Below are 25363 nucleotides of genomic sequence, written 5' to 3'. Positions count from 1 at the left end.
TGCACTTTATGCTGAGATATATTGTGTAATTAAAATGATAAGGTATAGAAGGAACTTATATGTTTTGTGTGTGCATTGCTATGCCATAACTCAACAGTTCCCACACAGGCTGTGCACAAGTCAGATCCTTTAAGTTACTACATGGGCTTGGCAGTGCAAAAAAAAATTAAAGAGTCAACACACTTAAACAAATCGCCAGTGAACTAAAAAAAACAAAGAGGGAAGACTGAAGGAGCCCATTTGGACCATCGTACGTGTGCTGGCTCTTTGAAACAGCTATCAATTAATGGCACTCTCCTATTCTTTGCCCATAGTTCATTAAGTTTTCCTTTTCCAGTATTTATCCAATTCTCTTTGTTTCTGCTTTCACCACCCCTGATTATTAATGCATTCACAGGAGGCTATATGGAAGGATAAGTAGACTGTCCATTAAGCCTTCAACACAATCTCTAAGAAAATGTTGGCGTAACAAGTTTTAAGCATAGCTGCATAACACATTGTTAAGCACAGAGGCTGCGTAGATATTTGGGGGTGGGCGAAGAAAGGAGAATAATCACTTAAAAAATCTCTTTCCTATAATTGTATAAACTGGGAACAAAAGCTGTGCAATATCTTGTCTGCTCTGTTGCTGTGATAATTATGTCAAAGCTGAGAGTGTCACCAAGGGTCTCTAACCATCTGCCGCTAAAGCACAGTTACTTTCTAATTATGAATACTGGCATCTTGTGTTCTCTGTGTTGTTCAAATTGATTTTGAAGGATATTAGAATTTTATATTAGAGTCTAGCTTCCCAAAATCCCATCCCTGGTGATATTGCCATCAAAGCTTGAGCGCTGTGTCGTTGTGCTTTTGTTTTAACAATCAAGGCCTTGGATTGTAATGAGCAGTTTATCACACAGACTGCTGTACAGTTGTTTGAATGATGAGGTAACAAAAACACTTGAATTAAAAGCTTAAGAGATTAAATAAAAGGTATATCCATGTTTAATAATTTTGATGCTATTTTCTGAAATTGCTTTGCTGTATTCACATGTCAATGGCAGAATAACAGCCAAGCAATTTCCTGGCATCTGTTCAGAATGTAATGAAACTGGGAGCAGAGTTTCCTGCAAAATAGACATTCAAAAAGGATTATATTTTAGTTCATTCTCTCTTTGTGTGCATGTGCTCATCAAAGTTAGAACTGATAGCTCAGGAATTAAGGGCAACCATTTTATTTCCAATTTTATGCAAGTCCCGAGACACAATCACATCCCTGCTCAACACTAGGCCCACATGAGAAAATAACAATAATAAAAACAAAAAAACTGCGGATGCTGGAAATCCAGAACAAAAACAGAATTACCTGGAAAAACTCAGCAGGTCTGGCAGCATCTGTCGAAGGGTCATGAGGATTCGAAACGTCAACTCTTTTCTTCTCCGCTGATACTGCCAGACCTGCTGAGTTTTTCCAGGTAATTCTGTTTTTGTTTTTGGGAAAATAACAACCCTACTCTGAATACTTGGATTGGACGCATCACTTCTGGGTGACTTAGAGAGAAGGCTTGATTGCATTTGACAACATCACACTTGCCTGAGAATGTTTGCTCGTAACTGAGCATAAAATTGGAAATAAAATGGTGGGTGTCAGAGGGAATGATTTTGGGGGTGGGATCAGTGTACAGTTATCCAGGAGTTAGACTAGATTTTTTTTTCCTTTCTAACATTTCCTGGGTAACTGTCCAGCTAAGTAAGCCAGAACTGTCCAAAGTCTCTGACTCTAACTCAAAAAAGTTGGAGACTTTTTTTGGAGGGTATAGGGGAGCAGAGGAATTGTCCATTGGAAGTTCAAATTTTACCCAGGAAATGTTAGAAAGGAAAAAAAAATCTAGTCTAACTCCTGGATAACTGTACACTGATCCCACCCCCAAAATCATTCACTCTGACACCCACCCCCCACCACACCCCTGACTCTCCGTGTACACCCCTCATTCACCAACTACCCCACTGACCCCAAATCTCCTGACCCAACCTGACTATCTCCCACCACCCAACTACCATCTGACTCCCTTTTTGACTCATCAACTACTGCCCGACCCAACCTGACTAGCCCACGGACTAACCTGATTTTTTATCCGCAGGCCCCCCACCCCCCCAAAACCCGCACTTACCTGATTAGCCTCCAACCCGACTTCCCCACTGACCTGACCTCCCCACCCTTGAGCGGACCTGACTAGCCCCAACCTGACAACCCCCCTGACCTGAGCTGACTCCCTGATCTGATTTGATTAGCCCCCAATCTGACAACCTCTCCCGACCCAACCTGACTATGACCTGAACTACCTACCATTCTACCCCCTCATGCACTTCCCTTCTCTCTGTAGCTGTTTTCAAAGCAGCCTTGGGAAATTTTAACTCTAATTACTGAAATATGGCAGCTGGCGATTTTTTTAAAAAGGGGTGTGGCTTCTGCATGGATTCTCTGTGCTGCTCTCTATAAGGTTTGCTGCACTGGGTTGGGTATGAAGCACCCTCTCTTGGAAGATTGCTCAGAAAAATCAGAGGAAGCTAAGTGTACTTTTTGTTGTTTGATCAGGGTTGGAAATAGGGATTCTGATTCTGATCGGAAGACCTGGGCCCTGGACAGCATTCAGACTTGGACTGAAAATGGGCAGTAATATATGTGCCTCACAAGTGCCAGGCAATGACCAACTCCAACAAGAGGGATCTAACTACCTCCCTTTTATATTCAATGACTTTATCATCACTGAAATCCCCTATCAACAACATCCTGCCAAGTCACCATTGACCAGACACTTAACTGGACCAACTACGTAAATACTGAGGCCAAATCAGAGGCTAGATATTCTTCAATGATTAACTCACTTCCTCACTCCCCAAACTGTACAAGGCACAAGTCAGGAGTATGATGGAATACTCCACACTTTCCTGGATGAGTGCAGCTCTTACAGCACTCAAGAAATTCAACACCTTCCAGGACAAAGCAGCGCCACTTTAAACATTCAGTCCGACCACCATCTATGTCCAGTAGCTGCAGTGTGTACTGTCTACCATATGCACTGCAGAAGCTCACTAAGGCTTCTTTGGCAGCACCTTCCAAAACCATGACCTCCTCCACCTAGGGCAAGGGCAACAGGCACATGGGAACACCACTACCAGCAAGTTTCCCTTGAAGTCACACACCATTCCTGACTTGGAAATATTTAGTTGTTCCTTTGTCATCCTTGGGTCAGAATGCTGAAACTCCCACCCTAATAGCACTGTGTGTGTACCTACACCAGATGGTGTCCAGCGCTTCAAGAAGGTGGTCCACCACTTTCTCAAGAACAGTTATAATGGGCAATCAATGCTGATCTTGCCAGCGACACATAGGTCCCAGTATGTTTGGTGTTCCAGTGATGCTTGGACATTTCTTCATGCTCTGGATTTCAATGATTTCTAGACGTTTGACCTTCTGTTATGGTGGGGGGGAGAAGTAAATTGACACTGGACACTTCCCTACAGAGAGCAAAAACAGCAACTAACAATAACTTGTATTTACATAGCTCCCTTAACATAATAAAACAGCCCAAGGTGCTTCACAGGAGTACCAAGCTACATTAGGCAACACTATGGCCTTACAGAGTCATTCTTGGCCCTGATTACCATAGTTACTCAGAGCTTTACAAGATTGTACTCTGGAGTCACTCAAGAACAGATGTGACTGACCCTGTCTTTTTTTTCATGAGACACTGCCGGACACTCAACTTCACTACTTGCTACCCACAGATAGATCTCATAGTGGCTACTAGGTATGGATCTTAAAATAATTAACTGAATTAAGATGTAAAATGGCAAGATTTAGGAATCGTGCAAACCATATCTCATCTGCACAATGAATAAACTCTAATTGCTGATAATCTTTGAACAAATGTAAAGGTCATTAATGAAGCCATGGAAGATGATTGGGTCCAGGACACTACCCTCAGGAACTCCTGCAATGATGTCCTGAGATTGAGATGATTGGCCTCCAAGAACCATCTTCCTTTGTGCTAGGTATGACTCTCAAACAGCAGAGAGTTTTTTCCCTTATTCCCATTGACTTCAATTTTGCCAGGATTCTTTGATGCCACACTCGGTCAAATACTGCCTTGATGTCAAAGATATCTTTAGGGAATGCTGCTTGTGCATGGCCTGTTTGTCATTTGCTCAGTACATTTCTGACTGCTGCATGACCACACACTCATGCAGACTGGAGGAGACATCAATTGTGGGGCTGAAGGAGACTATGGAGATAGGGAGGAGGGTGGCCATGGAAAGATTTTAAAACAAGGATGAGAATTTTAAAATTGAAGCATTGCTTGACCAGATAGGTCAGTGGGTATTAGAGTCATGGGTGAATGGGACTTGTTGCAAGTTAGGACACCAGCATAAGAGTCTGAGTAACCTCAGTTTACAACAGGTAGAATGTTGGAGAGCAGCCAGGAGTGCATTACAATAGTCATATCTGCCTGTGACAAAGGCATCTTGTGATTCTCTGGCTACAATTAGATACTTGAAAATGGAACCAGGTGAGAGTCGTCTCCCCTAACTGGATGACAGTGGAGAGCTTTTGAAGGAGGATTTATCCCCTCTCTAACCCTAATTTGATGATAAATTTTAATGTCCAACCATTCTCTCTGCTAAGACCAGCTAACTCAGTATGGAACAGGACTAGTTTGTTATGCATTGGTCAACAGTGTCAAAGGCTGCAAATAGGTTGAGAAAGTTGAGGAGGAAAAGTTTACTTATGTCACAGTCACATAGGAGTTCATTTATGATTTTAATAAGAGCTGTTTCAATACTGTAGCAGATGCAGAAACCTGATCAAAGAGTTCAAAGATGGAATTCCAGGGGGAAAAAGCGAAAAAATGAAAAATATGCATCCCATTCATACCTTTCCCAAGCTGCTTAATTACCAGAAACCAGGCAACAGCTCAACTGTTTGTTCTATCAGTGGGGGGAGGGATGGTGTGTCGAAGAAACAAATTGTTTAAATTCTTGACTTATATGCATCTCACCCATGAGTACAGGCTCATCAAAAGTTTTTGTGGAAAAAAAACAGGGCAAAATAATTCTGAAAATTCCAAAACCAAGGAAGAACTTGGGATCCTCGACGTGATGAAGTTATGGACAGATAGGTCACAACTAAAATGTCTGACTCATTATCTCCAGCTTGTATTCATCATGTAACACTTTGTTGAAATGCATATTCCAAGCAGTTCCTCAACTATTTACTGTCAACTATCCTAATCTATATTCGTCACAAAAACAGAAACAGAAATACCTGGAAAAACTCAGCAAGTCTGGCAGCATCGGTGGAGAAGAGCACAGTTGACGTTTCAAGTCCTCATGACCCTTCAACAGAACTAAGTAAAAATAGGAAAGGGTGAAATATCAGCTGGTTTAAGGGAGGGCGGGAGTTGTTGGGACAACAAGTTGGATCTTCGCCGATGCTGCCAGACCTGCTGAGTTTTTCCAGGTATTTCTGTTTCTGGTTTTGTTTTGGAATTCCAGCATCCACAGTTCTTTGCTTTTATATCTATGTTCATCACACCTTGAGCATCTAACTTTCTTCAAAGAGAAGAAAGCCTTATCTTTTCAATACAGTGATTAGTGCTGCTGTTTTGTCCTCACCTCTCCCCACTATGAGTTGAGGAGGTGTGGTGGATTCAGATAAAGCATAAGATAGGACTTAATGGGCTGCCTGGTGCTTCCCCATGAGCACAGCTATATACATTGCAAGTGAGTTAGTCGTTCCAAACAGAAAAAGTCAACATAATTTGTGAATTTCTCAAGATATTGAGAAGGACAATAATAATTAATTCTTTAAAAACGCATGGCTGTACAGCTTTAATTTCAGCATGAACCTTCAGCAGCTGTTAGAGAGAGGAGGCCTTTATATTTCCTGGTCTAGCTGGAACAGATCCCAGGTCACAGAAGCGAAGGATCATGCTGAAGCCAAGTGGACTGCAATAACCTCAATAAAGAAGATTCAAAGTGCTCTTATATGGCAACTGTGTGAAGTAGCCCATTTCATGACTACAGATTCTAAATTAATGTTACATACATTCCAGGCACATTTTTGCAACTATTTCCTCATAAGACCCACCCCTTCTAATGTAATCGCCAGCTATGCTATACAGTGGGTAGGATTTTCCCCCCGTTGGGGCGGGAGACGTGGGGGTGGGGGGGGAGGGCTGTTGTGTGGGGGCAGGCGAGGACCTGATTAGTGCCCGCGATCGGGTCCACGCCGCCATTTTGCATGGGTGGGCCAATTAAGACCAGCCCAGTGTGACGTGTGCCCGGATGTGTTGTGCGCTCCCTGTGTGGGTGGGGGCGCATGGGGGTGGTTGCCTGAGTCGGAAGTGTGCTCTTTCAAATGCATGCATGCGAGAAAGCACAGAAATTTTCCTGAGGCACGGATTTGCCTCAAGGAGATTAATTTGAGTGTGAAAAATGGACAAAAAGATTTTTTAAAAATATTCAGACATGTCCCCTCATGTGAAACTGTCACATGAGCTGGGACATGTGCATTAATTTCAATAAAATTTTTTTTCAAAATTTAAAATCATTCATGAAATTTCATCCCGCCCATGGATGAGGTTCCATGGAAAATGCGAAGGCCGCCTGGGCTCTTCACCTGCCGTCAACCTTACATTTGGACGGGCAGCTCCATTAATTATTTTAATTGACAGTTAAATGGACTTAATAGGCTTTTGACAGTTCGGCGGGCATGCACCCACCAAACTAAAAGTCTGAATGATGCACCGTGACATTGGGATGCACACCCAACATCACCACGCATCATTTTACGCCTTGACGAGTGGGCCCTGTGCCCCCCTGTCGCCAAGTCGAAGGTTCAGCGAGTGTAACACTGAATTTGCTTCAGTGCAAACTGTGCAGTGGAACTTAAAATGGCTGATTTGAACTTAGGTGAGTGTGGGGCAGACCATCTTGAATTAAATGGTTCCACAGAAATGTAACTGCAACCAATGCAAAGCAAACGATTCCTGTTCGATATTGAGTCAGCTGGTCTCAGCAGAGAGAATGGTTGGACGTTACAATTAGTTATTAATTAGGGTTAGGGTGGGGATAAATCATCTAAGGTCTCACTTCTGATTGCTATCTAGCTAACCCGGCTGGCATGTAAAAAGTGTCCAGAAATCAGGCAAGGTAGATTTGGGCTTAACTCTGATGGCTTTTCTTTAACCTTTCATGCGATGTGGGATATTGTTGGCAAGGCCAGCAATTGTTGCTCATCCATAAATGCCCTTGAACTGAATGACTTGCTAAGCCATTTCAGAGGGTGGTTAAGACTCAACCGTGTTGCTGTGGGTCGCATGTAGGCCAGACCAGGTAAGGATGGTAGATTTCCTTCCCTAAAGGGCACTAGTGAACCAGATGGATTTTTGCAATCACAAAAATCAATGAGAGTTTCATGGCCACCACCATTAGCTTTATAATTCCAGATTTGTTAATTGAATTTAAATTCCAGCAACTGCCATGATGGTATTTGAACCCAGGTTCCCCCAAGCATTAACCTGATTCTCTGGGTTATTAGCCCAGTGACATTACCACTATGCCACCATCTCACTGAAGAAGCCGGTTATGACTTATTGTTTGGAGCCACATGTGAAGAATGACCACCAAAACAAAGTTTTGGAAGGTTTCTGGCACCTGGGGAGCTGTAACCTGCATGAGTCAGTGTCTGCAGGTGAGAAGGAAGGCCATAAAGAAGAAGAAAAATGGATCAGCCTCTTATTTAGAAATGAAAAGAGTTTTCTTTTCTGAAAATTGATGAAAGGAATGTGTGAAATTAATGACTGTTGTATTATTGATTACCATCATTTGTCATAATATATTTGAATGCAAAATTATAATTCCTTGGCATATTATACTATTTGTAATAAGAGAAAAGCCCAAGGAAATATGAAAGCATTTTAGATTAATGGTTTCAATTAGAGATGAGGGAAAGGATTCCTAACAAATTGAAGCCAGGTCCAACCTGTTAAATCTCTTATTCCCTCCTCCCGTTCAATATCAGCACACAGACTTGGCTGACCTCTAAGCTTCAGTCTTTCCATTGGGGAGAGAGGAAAAGTTTTAAGGCTGTCCAAGAACACAGCAAAGCACACATCCACTGATCAAAGGCATACAGGGAAAAGACTTATAAAATATTTGCAAAGAGCAGAAAAATCCCTAGTTCTGATCTGAGAGAATTAACGTGCATATTATCAGTTGCTGAGTTAGGTAGTTACAGGATGTACTAAAGCCACAACAAGATTCTTGGTTGATCTGTGCATTCCAGAATCAACTTTCTGCATCTTCTCCCATACTCAACAACGGCCATGTATTATTTTGTTAGACTTTGTTCCTCAGTATATAAATGCAAGTGTTTTATTTTAATGTCTGTCCCAGGCTGTACCAAAGTACCAAAGCACTTCACGTCTTTTGAATTGTAATCACTATTTGAGTATTGCTGTAAAAAAGAGACAAGCTGTTGAAGCTTTTATTTTGCATTCATCAAGACAGACTCACAAGAATACCAATTGCAAAGGGAACAACAATTTATACTGCATGTGAAGAGTGCTGATTGGTTGGTAAGTGGATTCTGATTTGTAGCGGCGTTGCCATGGAGAATGCACCAGGGAGCAGTTAATTGTTCCAATCAGCACTCTCTTCTCATGCAGTGTAAATTGTTGTTCCCTTTACAATTGATATTCTTACAAATCTGTCCTGAGTACATGATGAAAAGCTTTGACAGCATGACTCTTCTTCCGGCAATGCTCAAGTTCTGTACCAAGCGACTATTAATAGTCACTATTGTAATGTAAGAAAAGTGGCAGCCAATGTGCATACAGCAAGCTCCTACAAACAATTGATAACCCAATAATCTGTTTTTGGGATGTTAAGTAAGTATTGGCAGGACACCTTGGAGATCTCCCCTACCATTCTTTGAAATAATACCATGGGATATTTTACATTCACCTAAGAGGAATGACAGCTCCTTGGTTTAACACCTCATTCAAAAGCAGCATCTTCAACAAAATAGCAGTTCCTCAGTCCTGCACTGAAGTGTCAGCATCGATTATGTGTCAGCATCAAGTCTTTGGAGAGAAGTTTGAATTCACAACCTTCTGAGTCAGAGATGGGTGTCCTGTGATTGAGTTTACAGCATTAGAGCTGTCATACATTCTGTCACATGGTATCTCCCTGTGACATAATATTTGTCACATAATACCCACTCTTTTATTGAACGTCATGCAGGGTCCTCAAATCAGCCTCCTATCAGATCCTCTACCTGCCTCCCCCCAACAAATCACTCAAATGCGTCCTGCAAAACAAATTAACTTGTTTTTAGCTCAGTAACTGAAATTTCTGCTTTCCAAGCATATAATCCAACAAAATATATAATTTAGAAAATCACATATTTCAAAATAAGGTAATTAAATTCATCAACTGAATTATCTTACCTTTTAATGCATTCATTCCAATTTATGAGTTGAAGGCTTTAAAATCTTCTCCTGACAGCCTGGGCGTGGGTTTGATATATAGCCCTAAGTTGGAACTGGATTCGTATTGTACAGTATTAGGGCATGTGGCATACGTACTTCCCCTGGTTGCATGAGTGCCATTCAATCAGCTATCCTGATAGGATATTTTTCTTTAACTTCTTCTAGTCATTTAACTGTTGACTAGAAGAGGCCTATATTCTCTGGATTTTAGAAGAATGCAAGCTGATCACATTAAAATGTATAATATTCTTACAGGGTTTGATAAATGCTGGGAGGATGTTTCCTCTGACTGGGGAGCCTATAATTGGAGGCTGCACTCTCGGAATAAGGGGTCAGCCATCTAGAGCTAAGGGGGGAAATTTCTTAACGCAAAGGATTGTGAAATTTTTTTGAATGCTCTGCCCCAGAGAGCTGTGAATGCTTAGTCACTGAGTGCACTCAAGACTGAGCTCATTAGATCTTTGGATACAAAGGGTATCAAGGGACATGGGAATATGGGAAGGCGGAGTTAAGATATAAAATCAATCATGATCTTAGTGATTGGTGGAACAGGCTCAAAAGGCTAAAAGGTCCACTCCTGCTTCTAGTTTTTATGTTTTAGTAATTTCTGTTTAGCTATTTTTCAGAATTATTTGAAGAAAAGTTAGGGAACACATTTGAAAAATTTTATTCTAGTATATTTTATATTTTTATTTAACTGGAGCATTTGAGTGTGACAAGGAGAAAGACAGATAGAATGTGAGAAACAATGATAATTTACTAATTACATGCCTTTTGTAACATTTGTTTTGTGCTCTGTAAACTTCAGAAGGTGTGTTAAACTAATAGAGCGAGTGAGAGACTGGGGAGAAAATGAGGACACAATTGAGAGAGGGGAGTGTGTGTATATGAAAATAAGAGAGTCTTTATTAATGCTAATTGCTCAATTTTCAAAATAAACACAGTTTTATCTCATCTGCATGTTGCTCACAGCTGGAAAAGGTCAATGAGAGCACCTCTGAGACTCAGAGAGGTAGATTGTGAGAGAATCAGACAATTATCTTCCCATTCTAATCTGATTTCTTTGGTAAGCAAGTAGAATTGTGAAAGCAAACAAAGCTCTTTTAGAGAAACCAGAGAAGGTGGGATAAGTTGCAGGGGGAGCAGAAGATTGAAATGTGTTGAAGATGCAGGGGCTTCTGGTCTCTTGTGCTGGATTATAATCCTGGCCCCTTTTTGGGACAATCTCAGAGCAGGTGTAACTCTTAGATGATTCTTCTCAACTTTAGGTTCCGAAAGACAGATCCTGAAAACACTAAATGGGCCTGAAGGACAAATCCACGTCTCTTCAAAGGAAATGCTGAGAGTATTACCTTCTACCAGATAGCCTTCTTAACACAGATTATAATATCCTGGATATTATTAGGGCCCAGGAACAACTCTTCAGTAGTGTACCCCCATTACAAGCTAGAGATACAGAAGGCTATGTTAGACAATATGAATTCTAAAATACATAGGCTTATTAGAGAAATGAACAGGCAATTTACAGTGTAGTAAAACCAGTCAATTTTAGAAGGTTTTAGGAGGGCTCATGAAATAGCAATGGAAGGCATTGGGAGGAAATTCAGACATCTTCCCACTGCCATGGGATATTCCGATTGAAGTTGTTGCTGCTGAGTCCACAGGGAGAAGGAAAGGGTTCTTTCCTTCTCCCTGACTCTGGGTCTATACTTGATGGAGTTTAGAAGGATGAGAGGGGATCTGATTGAAACTTACAGAATACTGAAAGGCCTGGATAGAGTGGACGTGGCAAGATGTTTCCATTGGTAGGAGAGACTAGGACCCGAGGGCAAAGCCACAGAGTAAAGGGAAGACCTTTTAGAACAGAGATGAGGAGAAACTTCTTTAGCCAGAGAGTGGGAATCTATGGAATTCATTGCCACAGAAGGCTGTGGAGGCCAGGTCATTGAGTGTATTTAAGACCGAGATAGATAGGTTCTTGATTGGTAAGGGGATCAAAGGTTATGGGGCGAAGGCGGGAGAATGGGGTTGAGAAACTTATCAGCCATGATTGAATGGCGGAGCAGACTCGATAGGCCAAATGGCCTAATTTCTGCTCCTATGTCTTATGGTCTTATGGTTCCTTCATGTTCAGACAGCCTCTAAAGTAGGGGGTGGAGCAATTTTTTTTTAAATGTGTTGGGGCCAGGGAGTCAGATGATTCTTCCAGTGGGCGGCCAGAAAGGAAGGCCCCTTCCCCAGGAAGTTGTTGGGAAGCTGCCTTGATGTACCTGTTATTTTCCCAATAAAGTGGTGGGACCATGCCAATGGTGGTAAAATGCTGTTAAGGCCTTAAAATGGCTGTTAATTGGCCGGTTAAATGAACTAATTGGCCACCTGCCTTAGTCAGCATTCCCGCTTTTAAGACTATGGCAGCAAAAAGAAATCAGCCTTCTCTTCTGAGCCCACCCGCCTAGTCTGTCTCCAGAGGGCTAGTATAATTCAGCCTTAGTTTTCTGAAATCCTAGAGAACATTGCAACCCCCTTCATTTGAACAGAATAGAAATCTGTTTGAACAGTTTTATGAAGGGCAGGAAGTAGTGGGTGATAAACAAAAGCAAGGAGCTTGTACAAATAACAGCTTATGAATATCATGTCTTATTGATGCCCACTGAGTGTACAGTTAGACAGCAAATGCAATACCTTGTGTTGTTTCCAATGGAAACCGAGTTCATTCCTAATTATGTCATATTTGTAAATCCTAGTCTTAGTTCTCTACAGACGGGAGTTAAATGAAGACTGTCCTCACCTTTCAGTTCACTGAACATATTTATAGCTCATTATAAAAAGTGATATTTCATCCATAATGGATGGAGATGAATTCTGACTGCAATGTGTACTTGTGATTTTCCTTTTTTTGGTAAAGAATTGGACACGATTTGAGTAAATGCAATTTGTCTTTCAATATTTGCAAACGCAGCTGGTTACATTGAAGAAGAGGGAACTGCAGGCAAACTTTACCATGCTGCTAAAGCAGACCAGAAGAAAGAACTTGCATTCATAAAGCAACAGTAGGCAATTTATCTCTTCTTCAGTTAGAAGAATGAGAATTACAATTAACACCATCCCACTCTAAATCCAACATCTTTATTGAAAGTTTTAACAAAACAGTTTCAATTAAATCATATAGTTATCCCTCAACTAGTCAATCTGAGATGACTGCAGGTTGTTTAGGAATGATCTTTGACTGAGATTTTCCTGCTTGGTTCACTGGGACTCTTCCCACCAATACAAATCATCTGTTTCCTCTCTTGAGCAGTTCTGTGTGGGAATTTTCAGGGGTTTACTTACAGAATACAGTTTGTGGAAGAGCTCATGCATAATCCCCTTCTTGATGCAGATTGGTTAGTTAGTTAGCATATTCCTAAATTGTCTTCCATTGGCCTAGCCATTTCAGGACTTGTTCCTGTTCCTCTGTGATTACCAGCATGGTTTTGATCAGTTTGCTGTGATTAACTGTTCTATTTCAATGTAAATTGTTCTGTTCAATTCAGCGGCATCACTGCAATTAACAAATATTGATATAATTAGCAAGTATCGCCTTCTGTCAGTGAAAAACTCTGTCCCAGGTGTTACTGCCTTTTCTGTGTCTCTCCCTCTGCAGACAGTGTTTCTTATCTTAAAGGTTCAAAAAGACAAACACAGCTGTTCCACCATGCAAGTCCTCACAACTGTGATTTCGTTATTAAATATGGTGGTGCTCTTAGATTGAAGGGCCACATCCTGCCTTATTGTTTTGGATTACTGTCCCATTGATGAAGACAGCCACCTTGATGGGTCAAAACAATTACTTTTTCTTTTCAAAAGACCCAGTCAATTCAGGAATGCTTTCTGAAGGTTTTTCAGGATATTTGTAATTAATAACTTTTAGGTTGGTACGCCCTTTTGGAGATAGTGAGTCAGTTCCTTGACTGGTTTATGGAATCCACATAGCAGCGTTAACTGATGTTCAGCAGATATTTTGTGGAAAAAGTGGCCTTTTTATTATCAATGTTTTGAACAGCTTCTCTGTTCAATATCCACATTGAATAAGATCTATACTTTAAATTATGCCTTGCTTGACACTCCACAATGTGCCAGACTTACTGAGCATTTTCAGCATTTTCTGTTTTTATTTCAGATTTCCAGCATCTGCAGTATTTTGCTTTTGTAAAAACAGAGATCATGTTTCAATGCTTCAACAGACGGTTCAAGACCTATTGTCGGTATTTGGCAAGCAAGTGTCCCAACCAACATTCCTCCCTAAATGAAGAACAAACCCGGATGACTGGTTGTTAATTTCATTACTCTCTTTGGGATCTTTCTGTTCTGTCAATTCGTCTACATTCCAACAGAATGTGCTGAATGAACAGAATTACTTAAAAGTAATTAAAGAAGCACTCTGAGATGTGTCTGAGAGACATGATGAAGTGCTATATAAGTACCAGTCTTTATTTTCTAATGAAACCGAAGGTGAATTTATCCCTGACTGTCTTGGAATTAATCCTGTGGATTAAAAAAAAAACCCTGCAAGTCTAATGGCTTTAACGATTGATTGTTCTTGAGGGGAAAGCCCATCCATTTTGATATTTACTAGCATCTCTATGCTCAGTACCTGTCACAAGCAGTACGACCGAAGGAAGTTAAATGATAGGAGCTATTCAAATATCAGCCATGCTTAGGGTTGGCATTTGTGGGTTTGGTGGTTGAAAGTGAAAGGCTACAAAAGTCAGGAATATTCAGCAACCACACGGATATCTCCAGGAGGTAGCTATTTTGGAACTGCAGACTGTTTTGCAATGTAGAAGTCGCAATTTTCAGAATATCTGTAAAATTGTAGGGTTGTTTGTCAGACATTCATGCAGATGAGACAATGAATGCATATTGCTCATTGCACAAATCACACAGTGCCAGCCAACAATAAGCAAGCCTGGATAAAATCTCCAAAGAAAACAGAAAATGCAGTTTGATGGAGCATGAATACTTCAGTGATGCTTCTTTGTGAAGAAAACTCTGAGATTGTATTAGAAAAAATCTTGCATTTATATAGCACCTATCACAACCTCAGGATGATCCAAAGTGCTTTACAATCAATGAAGTACTTTTGAAATGTAGGGCTGGACCCCACCGCACCCCCCTCCCCCACTTGAAGAAGAGTCATACGGACTCGAAACATTCACTCCATTTCACTATCCACAGATGCTCCAGACCTGTTGAGCTTTTCCAGCATTTTCTGTTTTTAATCAGTTTTAGAAACTGGCTTTTGATAGCACTGTCGACAACACCTTCCATCAGTTTGCTGGTGATTAAGAGGAGACTAATGGGGCAGTAATTGACTGGATTGGATTTGACCTGCTTTTTGTGGACAGGACATATTTTCCACATTACGGTGTAGATGCCAGTGTTGTGGCTGTACTGGAACAGCTCGGTTAGGGCGCAGCTAGTTATGGACCTAAATCTTCAGTACTATTGCTGGAATATTGTCAGGGCCCATAGCCTTTGCAGTATCCAGTGCCTTCAGCCGTGTCTTCATATCATGTGGAGTGAATTGAATTGGCTGAAGACTGGCACTTGTGATGCTGGGGACCTATGGAGGAGGCTGAGATGGATCACCCACTCGGCACTTCTGGCTAAAGATGGCTGCAAATGCTTCAGCCTTGTCTTTTGCATTGAAGTGCTGGGCTCCCCCATCATTGAGGATGGAGATATTTGTGGAGCCTGCTCCTCCAGGGAGTTGTTTAATTGTCCACCACCATTCATGACTGGATGTGGCTGGACTGCAAAGCTTAGATCTGATCCGTTGGTTATGGGATCGCTTAGCTCTGTCTATCACTTATGCTGTTTGGCATACAAGTAGTCCTATGTTGTAGCTTTACCAAGTTAACACCTCAATTTTAGGTATGCTTGGTGCAGCTCCTGGCATGCCCTCCTACACTCTTCATTGAACCAGAATTAATCCCCTGGTTTGATGGTAATGATGGAGGGGGGGATATGCCAAGCCATGAGGTTACGGATTGTGGTTGAGTACAATTCTGCTGCTGTTGGCCCACAGTGCCTTATGGATGCCCAGTTTTGAGCTGTCAGTATTCCGTTCAAAATCTATCCCATTTAGCACGGTGATATTGCCATACAACATGATGGATGGTATCCTCAATGTGAAGGTGTGTCTCCATCTCACCAAGGACTGTGCAGTGATCATGTCACATCACAGAATTTCATCATCTCCCCATGACATTCAATGGCATTACCATTGCTGAATCCCCCACTGTCAACATTTTGGGGGTTACCACTGACCAGAAACTGAACTGGACCAGCCATATAAATACCATGGCTACAAAAGCAGGTCAGAGCCCTGGAATTCTGTGGTGGCTAATTCACCTCCTGACTCTCCAAAGCCTGTCTACTACCTAAATCCCTCGCTGTGCTGAATGTCTCAGGTTTACTGGTGAAGGTGTGTCAGTCTCAACTGAGGAATAAACTGGCACTTCTGGTACCAACCCTATGAAGTAGGTCCCAGAATGAAAGAGACTACATGCAGGTTTATGTATGTTCTGCATAAAATATTAACAAGTGGGATGAGTAGGGTTTCACTCCAGGGTGGCATGACTGTATAAACATAATCGGGCCTTATTTCTATCCAGTCTGGTCGAGATATCTTTCTCGGCATTTCAGTTAAGCATTATTTCACCTCGTGTTTCTCATGTGACTGAAATGACATACAAGTAGTTGCAATGCAGAAGTTACTAACAACATTGCCCTTTTGAACTTTGTGTTCTGAGACAGAGAGAATGCTAACTAAATGGCACATTTATCCTGGATTTAAGCTGAGCTTTTCTTTTTAATTTTCATTAGGATTGTAACTGTTTTGTAAGATGAGCTTATATCTGCAGGGAGCTTGAAAGGAAACAGTCCAAACTCTCTGTGAGCCCTTGACAAAGTTGAAAGAATTTTCCTTCCTGTCTCTCTGGGCTAGATCTGAGCACAATGTTCTAATTCTTTGCATAACAGTTAATGGCAGTGCTAGTGTAATAGTGAACCACTTTGGCTTTCCAACTTCCATAACTGATTGAAGCATCCTGCAGCTGAACACTACCAACGTACATCAACTATCCAAATATCACAAAGAGATTTCTCTCATCATTGTTTGTTCCTATAAATGTTGTTACAGTAAAATATTTAAAGACTCCTATAAATTAAACACTGATAAAATTGTTTTGCAATAATATTATTAATAAAGTAGTGAAGGCCCAGTTAAGGGTACTCATGACTCATTGGGCTAGATTTAACACTCCCCCATTAGTGGGTTTGAAGGCTGGGGTGGGGGGAAGCACGTTAATTCCAGCGGATGGCTTGTCTACCTGTCCCTGCCCCCATCACAATTTTACCAGTTGTGAGGGTGGCGCCAGACAGTAATTAATGCCCACTTAGGGGCCTCATCATTCCACTGCCAGGATTAAACCAGTGACTGGAGAAGTGGCCAGCCTGGCAGGTTTCCCTGCACAATTCCCTCCCAATTGGCCGATAATTGGCTGGGGGACAGCCGTTCTTCCCCTGGGCAATCTACCCTGCCCCTGATATTTTAGCAGGGAGAACGGGGACTATGGCGCCTCATTTAATTTAACCCATTTTTCTATCCTTGGCGCATGATAATATGGTTGAGTTGAAGATATCCAGAATGATGTCCCTATCAAAGATATCACTCTGTTTGTATCAGATTCCATTGCTATTTTAACAAAGGCATTATAATGAGCTGATTTTCAATAGTTTAACTGAAATAGTGATAAAGAAATCTCATCCACCCCAGCACATTTGCTGCAGTCCCATTTCAATATATTAGTAGCTAGCTCAGCCTGTGAAAGTAATCCTTGGAAAGGGGCCAATCCTCCTGGAGTATTGTATCTAGCACCCTTCATTGTGACATGTTCTGTAAGACCATAGCCTTTGTTCAGACATGTTTTTCAGGAGTTTTTTTTGATGTTTGACTTCAATGATAATATTGCTGGCCATGAAAATTAAATCCACAGCATCATCTTGTACTCCTATGTCCTCTGTTATTAAATAAATGTATTAATAAATATGGTGCACGATTATTATCTTATGAACATTGTGAGCAACTTTATTGTTGCTACGAGTCAGCCTCTCTCCTGATGTTTTTGCTCCTTTGAGGGCTGGGCTGGTGTGTTATAAATGTTACACATCTGTTCAGAGAAAGGGGAGAGAAACAATCACATTACAATAGATCAGTTAGTTTAATGACTGTGGTAGGGAAGCTTCTAGAGATCATAATCTGGGAGAAAAATACTTATCACTTGGAAAAACATGATTGATAAATTACAGCCAAGATGGATCTTTTAAAGCCAAATTGTGTTTGATAAACTTGCTTGAGTCCTACGATTAAATAACAGAGAGGTTTGATAAAAGTAGATTGGTTTGTACATATGGACTTTCGGAGGACATTTGATAAAGTGCCACATAATAGACTTGTTAGCTAGATAGAAACCCATCAGATTAAAGGGGCAATGGGAGCATAAAATAAAATTGGATATGAAATTGGCTAAGGGACAAAAAACAGTCAGTCTGTATTGGAAAATGTCTTCTTTTAATTAGGCTAGAGGGAAGTATGCAATGGTATCCCCCAGGGGTTGATATTAGGAAAACTATTCTTTTTGATATATATTAATGACCTGGACTTGGGTAAACAGGGTAATGGGACTGGTTTCCTCTTCTACTTTGTTTCGTTACTTTAAATGCCAGACAACACGGGCATCAGTTGAAACAAGCACAGAATCAAGACCTTAATGAGCTCCCGTTACATGATTTAACATGAGTGCTTAATCAAATCACACCACATGATTCCATTATGATCATACAATTCCTTACTGAGTTCACAATTCATTATAAGAACTCAGGTACATCATACTCTACAATCCTATGTTACTTCAACTTGCTGTCATTTACTCAAAAGTTTTATGTCAATTGTACTTTTGATTTCTACCTTTCATGTATACTACGACTAAATCAAAATACACCAAAAACACACAAAGTGACATCAAAATACATTAAAGTGGAGCCAAGAAGTCCTGGTCTATCTCAACCTCTCCAGAACATCTATTACCATGGTTATATGGTCAAATAAGCTCTTCAATCAGTAACCAGACCACCATCTTCCCATACCATCAAGACATGAATGAATGACCTTCACACATCCCTTCAATTCCCAATTCTTGCCTTAACCTGCTTCACGATGCATCACTATTCTGCAAAAATGAATTCTGTTTTAACTCATTGATCCCAAAAAACAATGAGCGTGGGTGAACATATATTGCCAAATAGAGTGTAATTTTCAGGTGACATAAAGCTTGAAAATGTAGTAAATTATGAAAAGGATAGTAGCATACTTCAAGAGGAAAAAGACACCCTGGTGAACTGGGTAGACACGTCGTGAATGCGAGTTAATGAAAGAAGAATGAAGTGATACATTTTTGGAAGGAAATATGGGAGGCAATATAAATTACACTATAACTCTTGACGCTGGCTGGCTAGGCACCAGAAACAGTTATGCAAGTGCCTCCAACAGAGCAATTTCCCCCAGCTAAGAACAGTGATGTACAATCTCACAGTCAGAGAAATGTGTAATACAAGTGATGAAATCACAAATTAATTGGAATAGATTTTCAACTTTCAACCAAATGTAAAACTGACAATGGAGATGAACCACTTGTTGCAAAAACCTAGGAATTTCGTTTAATTACCATGTTTTATCACCATTTTGCTCTAGTTGATTGAGATAGAGTGGAATTTTACAGCCGCTCCTGCCAGTGGGTTTTTCCAGTCCCGATCTGGGAATCCACTAGCTGAAAGGGTGGTGGAAGCAGATTGAAAAGTAACGTTCAAAAGGGAATTGGACATATATTTGAAAAGGAAGTATTTGCACAGCTATATGTGGAAAGAGCAGTCTGTGGAACTAATTGAATAATTCTTGCAGAGAGCTGACACAAATGTCAAGAGGCAAATAGCTTCATTCTGTGCTGAATGTTCTATGAAAAAGAGCTGGCTCCTGCTACTGATGGATAGCCAATGAAATCTGCTGCAAATTGTTCAAATGTAGCGAATAAAGGTTCAAGGTTAACACAAGGGGCGAAGGGGGTTGGCGTTTAAGATATGAGATGAGAAAAACGAACTGAAATATTTTCATAATGCAGGAGTTTTGCTCTTACAATTTGTAATCATTGTCGCAGTGATTATTTTGTCTGTGATGATGAATGAATGTTTGGAAAATGGATGATTGAGGCAACATATGGGCGTGTGGGAAGATGCACGGGTGGATTTGTCATCATGTCATGGAGATGTTGAGTGAAAACAACATCAAGTTTCACTGTGATGAGCTTTTCTGTCAGTAAACCTGCTCAACACATTATACCAACACATGAAGAATGACTATCAAGGCCTGGGTTTTTGCTCGCAAGGCAGGTGACCCAAGTCAGGAAATTTCCCAACTCAGCAGACCCGCCTTGGTTTAAAGAGTCCTACTGGATCCAATTTTCACTGCAGGAAGGTGGGGGGAGTGAATGTTTGTGGAAGGGGAACCAATCAAGCGGGCTGCTTTGTATTGGACAGCCTCTTGAGATTATTGGAGCTGCACTCATCCAGTCAAGTGGGGAGTATTCCATCACACTCCTGTGTGCCTTGTAGATGGTAGACAGGTTTTGGGGGGTCAAGAGGTGAGTTACCCGTCACAGGATTTCTAGCCTCTGACCTTTCCTTATCACCATGGTATTTATATGGTTAGTCCAGTTCAGTTTCTGGTCAATGGTAACCCTCAGGAGGTTGATAGTGGGGGCTTCAGTCATGGTAATGCCATTGAACATCAAGGGGTGATGGTTGGATTCTCTCTTGTGGGAGTTGGTCATTGTCTGGCACTTCTGTGGCATGAATGTTATTTGCCACTTGTCAACCCAAGCCTGAATATTGTCCTGAGCTTGCTGCATTTGGTCATTCAGTATCTGAGGAGCCACGAACGGTGCTGACCATTGTGCAATCATCAGCGAACATCCCCACTTCTGGCCTTAAGATGGAAGGAAGATCATTGATGAAGCAGCTGAAGATGTTTGGGCCTAAGACACTACCCTGAGGAACTCCTGCAGTGATGCTGTGGAGCTGAGATGACTGACCTCCAACAACCACAACCACCATCTTTTGTGCTAGGCATGACTCCAACCAGTGATGAGTTTTTCCCCGATTCCCATTGACTCCAGTTTTGCTAGGGCTCCTTGATATCACACTTGGTCAAATGCAGCCTTGAAGTCTAGGACAGTCACTGTCAACTCACCTCTGGACTTCGGCTCTTTTGTCCATGTTTGAATCAAGGTTGCAATGAGGTCAGGAGCTGAGTGGCCCTGGCAGAACCCAAACTGGGCGTCAGCGAATTTGTTATTGCTAAACGAGTGCTGCTTGATAGCACTGTTGATGACCTCTCCCATTACTTTACTGATGATCAAGAGTAGATTAATGGGATGGTAATTGGCCGGGTTGGATTTGTCCTGCTTTTTGTGTACAGGACATACCTGGGCAATTTTCCACATAGCCGGGTAGATGCCAGTGTTGTAGCTGTACTGGAGCAGTTTGGCTAGGGGTGCGGCAAGTTCTGGAGCACAAGTCTTCAGTACTATTGCTGGAATATTGTCAGGCCCCATTGCCTTTGCAGTGTCTAGTACCTTCGGCTTTTTCTTGGTATCACATGGAGTGAATCGAATTGTCTGAACTCTGGCATCTGTGATGCTGGGGACTTCCGGAGGAGGCCGAGATGGATCACCCACTCAGCACTTCTGGCTGAAGACTGTAGCAAATGCTTCGGACTGATCTTTTGCACTATAGCTGTTTACTCAGTCCTAGTTTCCTCTTCACCAATGGCAAAATGAAAAATAATTCACATTCAATTTCAGTTTCTACAGTGAATTCTACAGTTGCATTTAGGGAATGGAGAGGCTCAGCAGGGCGCTGCAGACTCTGAGGAAGATCTATTGAGTAATGGGGACCTGGGAGTAATCAGATTAATTCAGTTAGTTTGGGGTTGTGATAATGCCAGATGCAGAGAGAGAAAAGGAGGAGGAGGCTCCAGCAGTTTATAACCATCATCAGATTCTATTCAAAACAAAAACAGAATTACCTGGAAAAACTCAGCAGGTCTGGCAGCATTGGCGGAGAAGAAAAGAGTTGACGTTTCGAGTCCTCATGACCCTTCGACAGAACTTGAGTTAGAGTCCAAGAAAGAGTTGAAATATAAACTGGTTTAAGGTGTGTGTCGGGGGGGGGGAGAGAGAGAGAGAGAGAGAAGTGGAGGGGTTTGGTGTGGTTGTAGGGACAAACAAGCAGTGATAGAAGCAGATCATCAAAAGATGTCACAAACAACAGAACAAAAGAACACATAGGTGTTAAATTGGTGATAATATCTAAACGAATGTGCTAATTAAGAATGGATGGTAGGGCACTCAAGGTATAGCTCCAGTGGGGGTGGGGAGAGCATAAAAGATTTAAAAATATTTAGAAATAATGGAAATAGGTGGGAAAAGAAAAATCTATATAATTTATTGGAAAAAAACAAAAGGAAGGGGGAAACAGAAAGGGGGTGGGGACGGAGGAGGGAGCTCAAGACCTAAAGTTGTTGAATTCAATATTCAGTCCGGAAGGCTGTAAAGTGCCTAGTCAGAAGATGAGGTGTTGTTCCTCCAGTTTGCGCTGGGCTTCACTGGAACAATGCAGCAAGCCAAGGACAGATATGTGGGCAAGAGAGCAGGGTGGAGTGTTAAAATGGCAAGTGACAGGGAGGTTTGGGTCATTCTTGCGGACAGACCGCAGGTGTTCTGCAAAGCGGTCGCCCAGTTTACGTTTGGTCTCTCCAATGTAGAGGACACCACATTGGGAGCAACAAATGCAGTAGACTAAATTGGGGGAAATGCAAGTGAACTGCTGCTTCACTTGAAAGGAGTGTTTGGGCCCTTGGACGGTGAGGAGAGAGGAAGTGAAGGGGCAGGTGTTACATCTTTTGCGTGGGCATGGGGTGGTGCCATAGGAGGGGGTTGAGGAGTAGGGGGTGATGGAGGAGTGGACCAGGGTGTCCCGGAGGGAGCGATCCCTATGGAATGCCTCCAGGGGGGTGAAGGGAAGATGTGTTTGGTGGTGGCATCATGCTGGAGTTGGCGGAAATGGCGGAGGATGATCCTTTGAATGTGGAGGCTGGTGGGGTGATAAGGACAAGGGGGACCCTATCATGTTTCTGGGAGGGAGGAGAAGGCATGAGGGCGGATGCGCGGGAGATGGGCCGGACACGGTTGAGGGCCCTGTCAACGACCGTGGGTGGAAAACCTCGGTTAAGGAAGAAGGAGGAGATGTCAGAGGAACTGTTTTTGAAGGTAGCATCATCAGAACAGATGTGACGGAGGCGAAAGAACTGAGAGAATGGGATGGAGTCCTTACAGGAAGCGGGGTGTGAGGAGCTGTAGTCGAGGTAGCTGTGGGAGTCGGTGGGTTTGTAATGGATATTGGTGGACAGTCTATCACCAGAAATTGAGACAGAGAGGTCAAGGAAGGGAAGGGAAGTGTCAGAGATGGACCACGTAAAAATGTTGGAGGGGTGGAGATTGGAAGCAAAATTAATAAATTTTTCCAAGTCCTGACGAGAGCATGAAGCAGCACCGAAGTAATCATCGATGTACCGGGGAAAGGGTTGTGGAAGGGGGCCGGAATAGGACTGGAACAAGGTATGTTCCACATACCCCATAAAGAGACAGGCATAGCTGGGGCTCATGCGGGTACCCATAGCCACACCTTTTATTTGGAGGAAGTGAGAGGAGTTGAAGGAGAAATTGTTCAGTGTGAGAACAAGTTCAGCCAGACGGAGGAGAGTGGTGGCGGATGGGGATTGTTCGGGCCTTTGTTCGAGGAAGAAGCTAAGGGCCCTCCGACCATCCTGATGGGGGATGGAGGTGTAGAGGGATTGGACGTCCATGGTGAAGAGTAAGCGGTTGGGGCCAGGGAACTGGAAATTGTTGATGTGACGTAAGGTGTCAGAGGAATCACAGATGTAGGTGGGAAGGGACTGGACAAGGGGAGAGAGAAGGGAGTCAAGATAACGAGAAATGAGTTCTGTGGGGCAGGAGCAAGCTGAGACGATCGGTCTACCGGGGCAGTTCTGTTTGTGGATTTTGGGTAGGAGATAGGAGCGGGCTGTCCGAGGTTGGGCGACTATCAGGTTGGAAGCTGTGGGAGGAAGATCCCCAGAGGAGATGAGGTCACTGACAGTCCTGGAAACAATGGCTTGATGTTCAGTGGTGGGGTCATGGTCCAGGGAGAGGTAGGAGGAAGTGTCTGAGAGTTGACCCTCAGCCTCCGCGAGGTAGAGGTCAGTGCGCCAGACAACAACAGCACCACCCTTGTCAGCGGGTTTGATGACAATGTCAGGGTTGGACCTGAGAGAATGGAGTGCAGTAAGTTCAGAGAGAGAGAGATTAGAATGGGTGAGAGGAGCAGAGAAATTGAGACGACTAATGTTTCGCCGACAGTTCTAAATGAAAAGATCATGAGAAGGTAAGAATCCCCAAGAAGGGGTCCAGGTGGAGGGAGAATATTGGAGGTGGGTGAAAGGATCCGTTGAATGGGGAGAGGACTCCTGCCCAAAGAAATGAGCCCGGAGACGAAGACGGCGGAAGAAGAGTTCAGCATCATGCCGAGCTCGAAATTCATTGAGGTGAGGGCGTAAGGGTATGAAACTAAGTCCTTTGCTGAGCACTGAACGTTCAGCATCGGAGAGGGGAAGGTCAGGGGGTATAGTGAATACACGGCTGGGGTTGGGATTGGAAGATGGGGTGGGGACGGAGGGACAGGCAGGGGTGGAGGGTCCTAGATGGGTGTTGGTGTCGATGAGTTGTTGGAGCTTGCGTTCCTTAGCACTTGAGAGAAAGAGAAAAAGTTTCTTGTTGAGGCATCGGATGAGCCGAAGAATAAAATGAAACTGGGGGCACGCGCAGCTTTGAAAAAGGGTACGGCGGTGCTGCTGGAGGGAGAGGTCGAGTGTGTTCATATGGCGGCGCATGGCACTGAGTGTGGATTTCAGAATGTGACGGGAACAGCAGTCCGAGAAACATTTTATGTCCTGGAGATACCTGTAATCCTGGGTGGGTTCAAAACATGAGGGGTGGAATTTCAGTTGAAATCCACGTGGGCTAAGTCAGAGATGGAGACAGTCACTGAGAAAGGAGATATGGCTGTGAAAGCGGGTTTTAGTAAACACCTTGTCAAACACCAGGAGGGAAATGGAAAGCAATGAAGGTGAGCAAGGCAAAAGAGAGGTACGGAAATCTTGTTGCAGAAAAGAACAGAACTTCTTCAAGGAGATAGGCATTTCTTGAAGAGCAGTGGCAGTCAATTAAACACAGAGATAAAAACAAAAAAACTGCGATGCTGGAAATTCAAAACAAAAACAGAATTACCTGGAAAAACTCAGCAGGTCTGGCAGCATCGGCGGAGAAGAAAAAAGTTGACGTTTCGAGTCCTCATGACCCTTCGACAGATTCTATTGATTAGTTACTGTAGAATTGTAATCACTCCCTTGTATCCATTATTTATTTGCGAGCAGTCTCTCAGGGAGGTTCACTGTGTGCCTCAGAGGTGTAATTTCTGTTTGTACCTCTGTGTCCATGTTGGTGAGTTTCTCTCTCTCTGAGAATGTGGGTTGTATGTATTAGGTTGGGTTTGTATATCTGTGAGAGTGAATGTATCAATGACTGTGTATGTCTAAGAGTTAGTCGTATATC

The sequence above is a fragment of the Carcharodon carcharias genome, chromosome 19 (assembly GCF_017639515.1).
Source record: "Carcharodon carcharias isolate sCarCar2 chromosome 19, sCarCar2.pri, whole genome shotgun sequence".
Lineage (NCBI taxonomy): Eukaryota > Metazoa > Chordata > Chondrichthyes > Lamniformes > Lamnidae > Carcharodon > Carcharodon carcharias.
This window is presented reverse-complemented; position numbering follows the sequence as displayed.